The sequence below is a fragment of the Pipistrellus hanaki genome, assembly GCF_964339955.1.
Source record: "Pipistrellus hanaki genome assembly, chromosome: 19".
Classification (NCBI taxonomy): domain Eukaryota; kingdom Metazoa; phylum Chordata; class Mammalia; order Chiroptera; family Vespertilionidae; genus Pipistrellus; species Pipistrellus hanaki.
This window is the reverse complement of record NC_140521.1, coordinates 1,009,125-1,021,807: the sequence shown is the minus strand read 5'-3', so window position 1 is coordinate 1,021,807 and position 12,683 is coordinate 1,009,125. Positions and strand designations below refer to the sequence as shown.

General features: G+C 69.4%; 1 protein-coding gene across 1 annotated transcript in view; it reads right to left on the bottom strand.

Annotated features, from left to right (window-relative positions):
- Positions 1–11,418, bottom strand: part of NCOR2 (nuclear receptor corepressor 2) — a 99,438-nt gene extending 88,020 nt beyond the window's left edge. Inside the window, 1 exon segment of the mRNA XM_084868456.1 lies at positions 11,306–11,418. The gene's annotated coding sequence lies outside the window, so the exon portion shown is untranslated.
- Between the last annotated feature and the right edge of the window lie 1,265 nt (positions 11,419–12,683).

Below are 12,683 nucleotides of genomic sequence, written 5' to 3'. Positions count from 1 at the left end.
TCCGGCCACGGCCCCGTCTCCGGGACCGTCCCCTCCTGTGTCTTCGCTCTGTCTGGTGTGCGGTCACCGGCCCGAGTCAGGGTGACCGTCCCCAGCTGCGTCTGCAGAGACCTGTCTCCTCCCCGTGCGAAAGCCGGGCCGACGGCGGAGGAGGGGACAGAGGCGCGGAGCCGGGCCCTGCAGCGCGGGCTCTGCAGGAAGCTGGGGCTCACCCCACGGCCAGCGGCCTCGGCCCACACAGCTGCCGCCGGCCAGGAGGCCGCGATGACATCACAGGCGGGAACAATGACCTCACAGGCCGGGAATGACGCCATCGGAGTGTGGAGGCTGCACCCCACAAAGGGCTCCTTGTCATGCAAATGCCCGTCGGGAGGAAGGAGCACCCCCCACCCACTCCGCCTCCCAGCTCAGAGCCGTCTCCAGCCTCAGGTCTGGACCGATGGGGCGCTCTCAGCCTGGGCCGGGGCAGAGCCAATTCCCAGAGACCAGCCCCGCCCGGACCCGGGTTCCAGTCCCGCCTCCTCCACGCGGAGCCCCGCCCAGGGAGGCCTGGGCAAGAGCCGGAAAGGGAGCCGTGGGCTTGCAGTCCTGGGCATCACCTCCGCACGCGACGGCTCCTTTAACCTCCCACCAGCCCGCCGGAGCTCACAGCCGAGGACACGGAGGCCGGGGCCAAGCCGCTGGCTCCCACCACACGGCCACAAGGGGCAGGAGTGCCCTCGAACCCAGCACAGCCGGGCCTCCCGGGCTCAGACTCTCTATCCATCACTGCAGGCTCGCATGTAGCCGCTCAAAATAACACGGAGATCCCATGTGCCCTCAGCCAGCTTCCCCCACCTCTCCCCCCCCCCCGACCGTCCCCACAGAACCACACGCGGGTCAACCGCGTAACCAGGAAACCAGCGCTTACCCAGATCCCACCAGTTTACACACCGTGTGCATGTGTGCGTGTGTGTGCGTGTGTATTGCGTTTGTGTGCGCGCGCGCTCAGCTCAGCACTTTTTACTTATTTACTTTGTTGTTGTTACTTTTTTTTTTTTTAATATATTTTATTGGTTTTGTACAGAGAGGAAGGGAGAGAGAGACTTAGAAACATCGATGAGAGTCATCGATCAGCTGCCTCTTGCACACTCCCCATTGGGGATGTGCCCGCAACCAAGGTACATGCCCTTGACCGGAATCGAACCCGGGACCCTTCAGTCCCCAAGCCGACGCTCTATCCATTGAGCCAAACCGGTCCCGGCTGTTGTTACTTATTTAATCCTCACCTGAGGACATTTTTCCATTGATTCTTAGAGAGAGTGGAAGGGAGAGTGAGAGGCAGAGAGAAACATCGATGTGAGAGAGACACATCGATGGGTTGCCTCCTGCATGCACTCTGACCAGGGCCCAGGCTGGGCAACCTGCAACCGAGGTACGTGCCCTTCCTTGATCGGAATTGAACCTGGGACCCTCCAGTCCTTAGGCTGACGCTCTATCCACGGAGCCACACCGGCCAGGATGTCCGTGTGATTTTTTAAAAATGTTTTTTTATTGATCTTAGAGAGAGAAGAAGGGAGAGAGAGAGATGAAACATTCATGATGAGAGAGAATGCTTGATCCGCTAGCTGCCTCCTGCACGCCCCCCACCGGGGATCGAGCCCGCCATCCAGGCACGTTCCCGGACCGGGAATCGAACCGGCAGCCTCTTGGTGCCCGGGGCGACACGCAGCCACCGAGCCACGCCAGCCGGGCCGGGTGGCCACCACGGTCCACAGAAGCAGGCCCCAAACCCACGGTCCCCTGTGCGCCGTGGGAGGGGTCGAGTCCAGGGAGGAGGACTCGGGGGCAGCAAGGGGCTCCGAGCCGGCCGCCAGCCCAGCGTCCGGTGTCGCTCACAAACGCGCCCCCCAGAGAGCACGGCCGGCCGACCCCGCGGCCCGATCGGGGTGCCGGCTCAGGTGGAGACAGGACAGAGCAGGCCTGTATGGGGGAGTCCGGGGACCGGGGCCCGGGGCCAAACGCAGATGGAATCGAGGGACGCAGGCCCCTCTGACTCTCAGGGCCTGGGTTCCCACCTCTACAAAATGGGGGGGGGGGGGGGCTCCGGACAAGGAGGAAAAGAAAGATCGCTGGAGATGGAAGTAGCTAACACAGCCCTGACCGGTGTGGCTCAGTGGATAGTGTCAGCCTGCGAACTGAAGGGTCCCAGGTTTGAATCCGGTCAAGGGCACGCACCTTGGTTGAGGGCACACATCCCTGGTAGGGGGTGTGCAGGAGGCAGCTGATCTATGTTTCTCTCTCATCGATGTTTCTGACTCTCTATCCCTCTCCCTTCCTCTCTGTAAAAAATCAACGGACGGACGGAAGGAAGGAAGGAATCTAACTCAAACCCAAGCTGGTGGGCACACCTTCGGGCAACCACAGACCCCGGCCGAGCAGCCCCTGCATATCAGCCGGGGTTTCCCGGGCGAACCCCCGGCGCTCACACTGCGCGGGTGCGAGGACTGAGGCTCCGGGAGGCCCCGGGACGCTCTCGGCCCGGCCCGCGGCCATCTGTGCCCGTCCGGGGCGGGGTGGCACGTCGATGAGCCCCAATCAGCCACACAACCATCTGTGCGGTGGAGACCGGTGGCGCGCCCATTTGTCAGATGGGCAAACTGAGGCGGAGGGAGGCGACCTGTCCCAGGTGGCACGGGCAGGAAGCTTGTGGCTGGGACGTGAGCCAGGCAGCGGGCAGGAGCCCTCAGATCCTCTTCCCTCACCCCACACCTGCGTCACCCCCCTTCCCGGTCCCACCTCACAGGCGAGGCCCCGAGGCCCCCTCCCGGGGGGAGCGGAGGCCGCGGGTATGGGAAGAAGGGTGGCACCGGGACCCGAACCCGGACGGTGGCAAGAAGCCAGCACTCCGTGTGGGACACAGACCTCCCCGTGCCCCGGCAGGAGCCCCGATCAGCCCCCCACGGCCCCCACCAGCCCCCACCGGCCCCCACGGCCCCCACGGCCCCCACCGCCCCCCACCGCCCCCCACCAGCCCCCACCAGCCCCCACCGCCCCCACCGCCCCCACCGCCCCCACGGCCCCCACGGCCCCCACCGGCCCCCACCGGCCCCCACCAGCCCCCACCAGCCCCCACCAGCCCCCACCGCCCCCACCAGCCCCCCACCGGCCCCCCACCGGCCCCCCACGGCCCCCACCGCCCCCCACCGGCCCCCACGGCCCCCACGGCCCCCACCGGCCGGGCGCGCCCAGCCCGGGACACGTCGCACCCCCCCCCGCCGCACTGAGGCTCCTGTGAGCGGCCCTTCCAACTTTCCGTGTTTACCCGCGGCCGCGCCAGGCCCTGGGCAAGCCCGGGCCGGTGGCGCTGATTTCAAACCAGACACGGGCACTCGGCCAGCGCCACCGAGGTGGGAGCCGGGGGGGGGGGAGCCGGGGGGGGGGCCGGGGGGGAGCCGGGGGGAGCCCAGGGGAGCCGGGCCGGGGACGCTTGGGCCCCCGCCCCCGCCCCCTCCCCGCGGCACCCGAGCCCAGGCACCTCGGGCCCGTGCCCGGACCACCCAGAACCGGCACTGCCTGAGGCCCCGTCCCCCCCCATCCCCTCCCGCGTGGACGGCCGCCAAGAGGCCTGCCCTGCCTCCCCGGCCCCCGGCCCCCGGCCTCTCCCCGGCCCCCGCCCCCAGCCTCTCCCGCTCCCCTGCCGCGGGCACGCCGGCTGCCCATTGTCCGTCCGACCCCCGGTCCACGCGGCCCGGCCTGGCCCTCACCGGGCAGAACCCGCTCCCGCCCGCGAGCCATCAGCCGCCCCGGGGCGCCCCTGCGGGCCCGGCCCCCACGGCCTGGCGCGTCCCCCGCCCGCCCCCCCCGCGCCCGCCCCGGCCCGGAAACTTCTCTTACCGAGCACATGACCGCCGTGGACTCCGTCAGCTCCAAACACCACTTAAGTAACTCTCCCACAGAAAGCAGGGAGAGGGGGAGAGGGAAGGAGGGAGGGAGGCAGAGGAGAGAGGGAGGGGAGGCGGCGAGGGGCGCCCGCCGTGGCCGCGGGGTCCACGCCGGCTCGGCTCCGGCGGCCGGGAGACACCGCGGCCAATGTCACACCATCCTCCCCGAGGCCAGGCCGAGGGGCGGCCCCTCCGCCGCCTTCCTCCCGCGAGACTACGGCTCCCGGGACGGAGCCCGCGCCGGCCGCCCCCCGGTCCCCGCGCTGCCCCCGACAGGCCGGGCCAGGGACCGAGCCCGCCGCCCGCCCCGCCGGCCGGCCGCCCACAGGTCCGGCCGCAGTCCGCCCGCGCCCCACGCCGGGCCCATAAACACGGATTACATAAGTCCGCTCCTCTTGTCGCCGGGCCAAAAGTAAGCCTTTTTTCCCAGCCTTGGCAGCGAGCAGTAATTCCTCGTCGCCATGGCAACCCTGGCGCGCCGCCAGCCGTCGGCGCTGGGACACCGGGCGGGAGGCCTTTTTATAGCTCGGGAGGCGGCGGCCCTTCCGCGGCGGCGCGGCCTCCCCGGAGCGGCCCAGCATCCCCTCACCGGTCCCTCCCAGCGGGACCCCCCGCCCCCCGGGGGCCTGGGAGCCGGAGCCGCTGCCCGGCCCGCCCGCCCGCCCGCCCGCCCGCCCGCTCCGGCGGCACCGCCAGGGCCCTCGCTGAGCTCCTGTCCTCCCCCAGCCCCCAGCCCCAGCTCAGGAACAGCACTGGACCTCCCGTCGAACCTGAGCAGGGTCATCGCGGACACCGGCCCAGAGGGCGGGACACACCCATACAAGCACACACACAGGCACACGCGCACAGGCGCGCACACACAGAGACACATGCACACGCACAGGCCCGCACGCATGGCGGGTGGGCAGCCAGGGCTCTGGACCTTGGCGGCGACAGGCCCAGAGGACAGGGACACACACACACCCACACACACGCGCACACATACACACGCACGCACAGAGACACACACAGAGACACATACACACGCACACACACACACAGGCCAGCACAGATGGCGGGTGGGCAGCCAGAGCTCCAGACCTTGGCAGCAACAGGCCCAGAGGGCGCACACGTGCACACATACACATGCACACACACACGTACACATGCACATACATATGCACACGCACACACACATGCCAGCAAGCATGGCGGGTGGGCAGCCAGGACTCCAGACCTTGGCAGCGACAGGCCCACAGAATGGGGACACACGCACACACACACGTACACATGCACACACAGGCCAGCACACATGGTGGGTGGGCAGCCAAGGGTCCGGACCTTAACAGAGACAGGCCCAGAGGGAGTGCACGTGCACACACACGCACACACATGCACGCACGCGCATGCACATATATATGCACACGCATGCACATGCACACAGGCCAGCATGCATGGCAGGTGGGCAGCCAGGGCTCTGGACCTTAGCGGAGACAGGCCCAGAGGGCGTACACGTGCATGCACACACACACATGCACATATATATGCACACGCATACACAGGCCCACACGCATGGCGGGTGGGCAGCCAGGGCTCTGGACCTTGGCCCCTCGGCGGTCCCCCAGCAGCCAGGAGCCTGCCCCCTGCCGGGGGCCCGGACAGCACCTGAGCTGTGGGCGCAGGGGAGGCCCGACGGGGCCGGAGGACGGAGCCGGGCGCCGCTGCAGACGCAGAGAGAAGGCTGGTGTGGCCGGGGCAGGGGCAGGGGCAGGGGCAGGGGCCGGGGCAGGGGCAGGGGCAGGGGCAGGGGGCAGGGGGTGGGGTTAGAAGAGGTCAGGCAGAACAGGAAGTGGGGGGCTCAGGGCGCTCCCCAGGGGAAACACGATCTCCATCACGGCCACTCGTCCTGGGTGCCGGCGCAAGTGCCCCCCCCACCCCACGGACGGAGGCGGCGGCCCCGGGCCACACCGCAGGCACGCCACGCCACGCCACGCCACGCCACGGCCACGGCCACGCCACGCCACGCCACGCCACGCCGCCTGCTGTGGTCAGCAGGAGCACAGGGGGTTGGGGCGGGGGGGGGTCCGATGTGCATGCCAGGAGGGCCGTGGCCCGGCACCGCGGCACATCCCAGGCGGAGACCGTGCTGTCAACTTTCACCCGCTCGCCCCTCGGGGCCCCCCCCCCACTTCCCCGGAGAAAACGCCGACGGGAAGCCAGGACGGGCTGCTCCCCTCAAAGCCTCCGCTGGCGTGGGGAAACTGAGGCACGCAGCGGCGCGAGCAGACGCCGCGTGGTTAGACCGCGGGTCCCGCCGCCGGCTGGCTCTCGCCGTGACCCCGTGACCCCCCGGGGAGACCACGGGACGCGGGAACCGCGAGCCGCACGGCCCGCCAAACCCGGGCGGACAGGAACCGGCCCCGGGCGCGGCCGGCCTCACCGGTTCCTTCTGTTCCTGTTTGTTCCGGACGCGGCCCCGCGGCCCCGACCTCACAGAGGCCGGCCCGGATCCCCCGATCCCAGCTCCGGGCAGGGCCGCGGCCCGCCGGGTCACCCCCGGAGGCGGCTGGGCAGCTGGGGCCGGAGGACGGCAGCCCTGACCCTGACCCTGACCCCGCCCCCGCGCCAGCCCCTGCCGCCCCCTTAGGTGGAGCCCCTCGGGAGGGATGGGGCGCTGGGGTCGGTGTGTGGCGGCTCAGGCGGGAGGGGCGCCTCGGGGTGCTCAGGGTCTCCCCGCAGCAGCTCCAGGCCTGGGTCCCTGACCCTGCGGCGAGGGGAGCGGGGGCCCGGGGCGACGGGTGCTGCCGGACCAGGAGTCCCGCCGGTGCTGGGGTGAGTGCGCGGCCCCGGGCACACGGAGCCGGGCTGACCCCGGGCAGACAGACCACGGCCGCCCGCCTCTGTGTGCCCGGGCAGGCCTCTCAGCCTCTCCGGCCCTGCCTGCCCTGTGTTCCGGCTACAGAGCCGCCCCGCCTCTGGCTGTGCACCCCCAGACACACCGAAGCCACTGAAGGGCCGGTACGTCCCGGCTCGGAGGAGGACAGCGAGCGCTCACCTCTCGCCCAATGACCGCAGGCAAGTCCCTGGAGCTCCCAGGGCCTCAGTTGCCCCATCTGTGAAATGGGCGCGTTAAAAACCGACGCGGCTCACAGGAAAACCCAGCTGCAGTGGCCGCCCAGCGCCCCTCCTGCCGCCGCCGATGCAACACGACAAGAAAAGGCAGCGGCGGGCGGCCTGGCCCAGCTTTCCTCACCGCCCAAAGCTGGGCCCCTGAGAGCCCACAGCCCAGCGGGACACACGCCCACCACGGAACGGTCCCTCAGCGATAACAGAATACGCTCTCGGTACGTGCCATCGCCCAGAGGAATTGCAGAAGCTCGCAGAGGCCCTGGCCCGTGCGACTCAGGTGGTTGAGCATCGTCCCTGGGCCCTGAGAGGTCGCGGGTTCGAGTCCTGGTCGGGGCACACGCCTGAGCCGCAGGTCTGTCCCCGGCGGGGGCCTGGAGGAGGCAGCAGATGCACGTTTCTATCTCCTTCTTCCCCGACTTCCTCTCTCTCTTTAACAAAAATAAGAATCAATTTTAAAAAAGACGTGCAGAGAGAAACAAGTACAAAAACGCCCATACTTCAACACTGTCTTTTTTTAAAAAATATATATTTTTATTGATTTCAGAGAGGAAGGGAGAGAGAGAGAAATATCAACGATTAGAGGGAATCACTGTTCAGCTGCCTCCTGCACACCGCCTACTGGGGATCAAGCCCACAACCCGGTTACATGCCCTTGTCCAAATCGAACCCAGGACCCTTCAGTCCGCAGGCCGACGCTCTATCCACTGAGCAACACTGGTTAGGGCTGTTTTGCCATTTTAATGTGAAAGAGATCACCCGGAACCCACCCAAAGGCCCGGCCGGCCAGGCTCCGTGGATGAGCGTCGACCTATGACCCAGGTCAGGGTTCGATTCCCGGTCAGGGCACAGGCCTGGGCTGGAGGCTCGGGCCCCAGTGGGGGCCGTGCAGCAGGCAGCCGGTCCATGATTCTCTCTCCTCACGGATGTTTCTCTCTCTCTCTCCCTCCCTCTCCCTCTCTGAGATCAATAAAAATACATTTTAAATTGTAAAAGTGACAATAAAAGGGCAGCCAGGAGCGGGCACAGGGTCGGGAGATCCCGGGCCAGCGCCCGCCAGCCTGGCCGAGGCAGAGGGAGCGCCCGCCCCGGAGCCGGCGGAGGGTCCCCCGGGCCCGATTAGAGGGCAGACCCGCCGGCTGTCAGTGACCTCCCGGCCGCCATCAGAGGCTCCATTAATTGCTGTCATTTGAGGGTGGCCTGGGGGGAGGGGGGAGGGGGGAGGGGGGAGGAGCGGGGAGGGGAAGGGAGGAGGAGGGAGGGAGGAATGGGTGGAGGGAGGGGGAGCATGGGGAGGGGAGGGGAGGACAGGAGCCTCCGGAGCCTGATAGACTGAGCCCACCATGGCCCAGCCGGCGTGGCTCAGGCACCACGCGGTCCCGGTTCGATTCCCGGTCGGGGCCCAGGCCCAGGCCCAGGGTGTGGGCTGGGTCCCCAGTGGGGGGCGTGCAGGAGGCAGCCGGATCCGTGATGTTCCTCTCACCTGGATGCTTCCCTCCAGCCCCCTTTCCTTCTCTCTCACAATAAAAACATTTAATATATTTTATTGATTTTTTTACAGAGAGGAAGGGAGAGGGACAGAAAGTTAGAAACATCGATCAGCTGCCTCTGCACACCCTCCACCGGGGATGTGCCCGCATCCAACGTACATGCCCTTGACCGGAATCGAACCCGGGACCCTTCAGTCCGCAGGCCGACGCTCTAGCCACTGAGCCACACCGGTTTCGGCAAAAATCGTTTTTAAAATAAAATTTTAAAAAAACACAGGCCTCCGAGGGCTCTCGGCTCCCTCCTCTGCCCGGGGCAGGGCCCGCTGCCCAGGAGGGCAGACCCAGTCCAGAGCCCTGTGCCCACACACCACCGTCCGTGTCCGTCCGTCCGTCCTGGTCTTCGCCCTCGGGGTCCCCGGAGAGCCCGGCCGCCCAGCCCCCCGCACCCGGAGCCCCCCCTTACCCACGGGGATCGCCTTTCCACAGGAGACTTCAGCCGGCCCAGCGCCCCCCCCAGGCCCAGGCGCCAGCAGTCCCCCGCCGCTCCCACACAGGGACACCCCGCCCCCCACACCCCGCCCCCCACACCCCGCCCCCCACACCCCGCCCCCGCTCCGCGGTGCACGGGGATCGCTCTGAGGGCGGACGACAGGGCCCCAGGGGCCGAGTGCGGACACACAGCTGCTGGTCCGTGACCACCCGACACCGCGCCCTTGACCCCATGCCCGCCCCCCCCCCCCCCCCGCCTCAGGCTGCCCAGGGTCAGCACCCTCCCCACCGCCGGCCCCAGAGGCCGGGCCTCCTCCCTGGGCGGAGGGAGCTCCGGACCCTCCCCGTCTGCCGCCCCCCTTTCTCCCCCCTCCCCCCTGCGGTGACGGAGGGCCCAGAGGAGGAGGCTAAGTGCTCGCAGACAAAAAGCCCTTTTATCCCGGCTGGGCCTCCGCAGAACAAGCCGCTCGCTGGGCCTCGGAGGGAGGCCCATTAGCCGGATTGATGGAGGCCGGGCAGGTGGGGAGGACAGGCCGCCCAGCCGGCACGGCCACCTCCCCCGACCGCAGAGGCCCCGGTGCGGCCCCCACCCGGGTGTCACCCAGGCTCCCCACCTCCCCGGGGGCCCGGGGCGCGGCTGGGGGAGCAGGCGACCGCCCAGGCCGCCCCGTCCCTCCCCGGTGCCTCCCGGGACCCCAGGGCTGAGGGACGGGGGAGAGGCTGCCCCCAGAACCCCAGCACCCACGTGGCTCAGCTGACTCCCGCAGCCTCGGGGCCTCTGCAACAACGGGTCCTCTCGCTGAGCCGCCGGCCCGTTCCCTTCCTCGCCCCCCGCAGGCCTTCGCTTTAAATGCCACCTCCTCCGGGAAGCCCACCGTGACTACCCCCAGCCCTTCAGCCGGTTCCTCACCCAGCGCTTCCCTCCGAGGGCACCCTCTGCGTCACCCGTTTCCTGTCCGCCTGCCCCGCCAGGCGGGTGCCTGTCCGTCTGACAGCACCGGGGCGGGGCCTGGCACACAGTGGGTGCTTTAGAAGTAGCCACGTGATGAATGGCGGTTTCGTGAGAGGATGGAGATCCCGTGGCTATTTACCCCAAAACCAGCTGCCCGGCCAGCGTGCCTCAGGGGTTGGGCATCAGCCTATGAACCAGGAAGTCAGGGTTCGATTCCCAGGTACCTGCCCGGGTTGCGCGCTCGATCCCCAGGGTGGGGCGTGCAGGAGGCAGCTGATCCACGGTTTTCTCTCATCATGGATGTTTCTATTTCTCGATGCCCTCTCCCTTCCTCTCGGGAATCAACACACAATATACACGGAGTGGCCAGATGATGATGATCTCTGAACACATAACAACCTGGCCACTCAGAGTGTGTGTGTGTGTGTGTGTGTGTGTGTGTGTGTTAGAGGCCCGGTGCATGAATTCTTGCGTGGGTGGGGTTCTGCCAGCCTGGCCAGGAGGAGGGGACGTGGGCACTTGCCTGCTGGTCGAACTCCCGGTCGAGGGGACCCCGTGCACATGAACCTTTTATTCTATGGGATGTGCACGGAGCAGCCAGGTGATGGGTTCAGAGAGTGTCCTCCTCTGGCCGCTCCGTGTGTGCGGAGTAAAATGAGGTGGCAGCCCCCCTGGGGGGCTCACAAAGAGAAGCCCCAACAGCTGGCTGGGCACCTCCTGTGTGCGGCTCGGCTCTGCCCGAGCTCATCCCATCCGCCCGCAGCCCGGGAGGGGTGCTCCGACCCCCCAGCTCACAGAGGGGGAGGCCGAGCCCCGGAGAGCCGCCGGGCCAGGCCCTCACCCCGACACAGTGCCCCGGGCACACGGGGTCTCCCCGGAGGCTCCCTGCAGCACCCGCCACCCCAACACGTCTGCAGCCCCGCCCGCCTCAGACACAGAACCCGAGACGGAGGAAAGCGCCCCCATCACCGCCGCCGGGACCCCCATTCTGGGGCCTCCCCTGAGAATCGCTGCGCGGGGCCGGGGAACCCCCCTCCCTGGGGCACCCCACCACCTCCCCCTACCACTCCCCACCCCGGGCCCCCCACCGCGCCCGCCGGGTGGAATCCGGCTCCCCGGCGACCTCCGACCCCCACCGCCGACCTCCGACCCCCACCGCCGACCTCCGACCGCCGACCCCCACCGCCGACCCCCGACCCCCACCGCCGACCTCCGACCCCCACCCCCGACCTCCGACCCCCACCGCCGACCTCCGACCGCCGACCTCCGACCCCCACCCCCGACCTCCGACCCCCACCCCCGACCTCCGACCCCCGACCCCGCCCATGAGCCAGACGCGGACCTACCACACGCACGGCCGGGGGCAGCACTGTCCGCGGAGAGGCCGGGACCTGCGGGGAGAACGGGGGGGGGGGGGGCTCATCAGTCACGTCCGCCTCCTCCGCCAGGCGCTCCCCTCCTCCCCGTACCCCGAGACGCAGGCCCCGGAGCCCCGGGGCCCCATCGGGACCCCCTGCGGACCCCGGCCCAGCACCCCGAGTCTCCCTCAAAGCCAGACCACGTGGTGGCAGCCGTGTCCGGACACAGCAGGGCCCCCGGGGCCGGCAAGCACAGGCGCCAACAGCCAACCGGGGGGACGCACAGACGCCGCCCCCGGAGCCCCCGGAGCCCCCGGCGCGGGCGGACGCACCGGAGAGGGAGCCGCTCACCGACCGTGGGGGGGGGGGCCCGGTGGACGTGGTGCTGATGTGACCAGCGGACTCCGCCCCCCGGAGCCCCCGGCGCGGGCGGGCCCCAGGGAGAGGCCGCGCTGGGCGGTCAGCAGCTCCCACGTCCGGCCAGGCCCGCGGTCGGCAAACCCGTGCGTCTGCAGAGCCACACACCAGCAGCACCACGACGGACACTGCTTTGGAGAGCCACGTTTTTTGAACGTAACTCCTGGGGGCGGGGCGGCGGGGCCCCTGGCGTCACCTGTCCCATTACTGCACCCGGGCGTTTATGCGTTCTTTATTTTTCCCGGAGAGGAAGGAGAGGGAAGGAGAGAGAGAAACATCCACGAGGGGAGAGCATCCTGGACCGGCTGCCTCCTGCACGCCCCACGCTGGGGGCGGAGCCCGCAACCCGGGCCTGCCTGCGCCCCGACCTGGAGGCGAGCTGTGACGCTGACCACTGAGCCACCCCAGCCGGGCGGGCGCCCGCACGGAGAGAACACGCCAACCGATGGCCGTGGGCGGAGCGCCGTGCCAGCCCCTCCTCCACGCGGACGGCGGCCTCGGCCTCGGGCCAGCTCCCGCGCTCTGAGCCGGCTTCCCCTCCGGAGCGCGGGCGGCTCCCCTCGGCCGTCCCCAGGCCGCCCCTCCCACCCCCTCCGTCCGGAGGGGCCTCCCTGCAGCCCCGCCCGCCCACGGCAATCCCTCCGTGGGGTCAAGTCAGGCCAAGTTCTCCAAAGCCCGGGCCCCAGCCGCGCCCGCGGTCTGCAGAGCGGGAAGCGGGGCCCCCGGAGCCTCCCCGCGGCCGCGGCGAGGGGGCCGCGGGGCAGGGCGGGCGTGGCCGGAGCCGGCAGGGAGCCCGGGACCCGCAGGCCGGGCGGGCCTCGGCCAGAGCGGCCTCCGAAGGGACCGGGCTGTGTGCGGGGACCGGGACCGGGCCGGGAGGAGGCGGCCTAGCACCGCTCCTTCGCGGCCGCGGGCACATCCTTTCACGCCGGTCCCAGGCCTGTCGCCG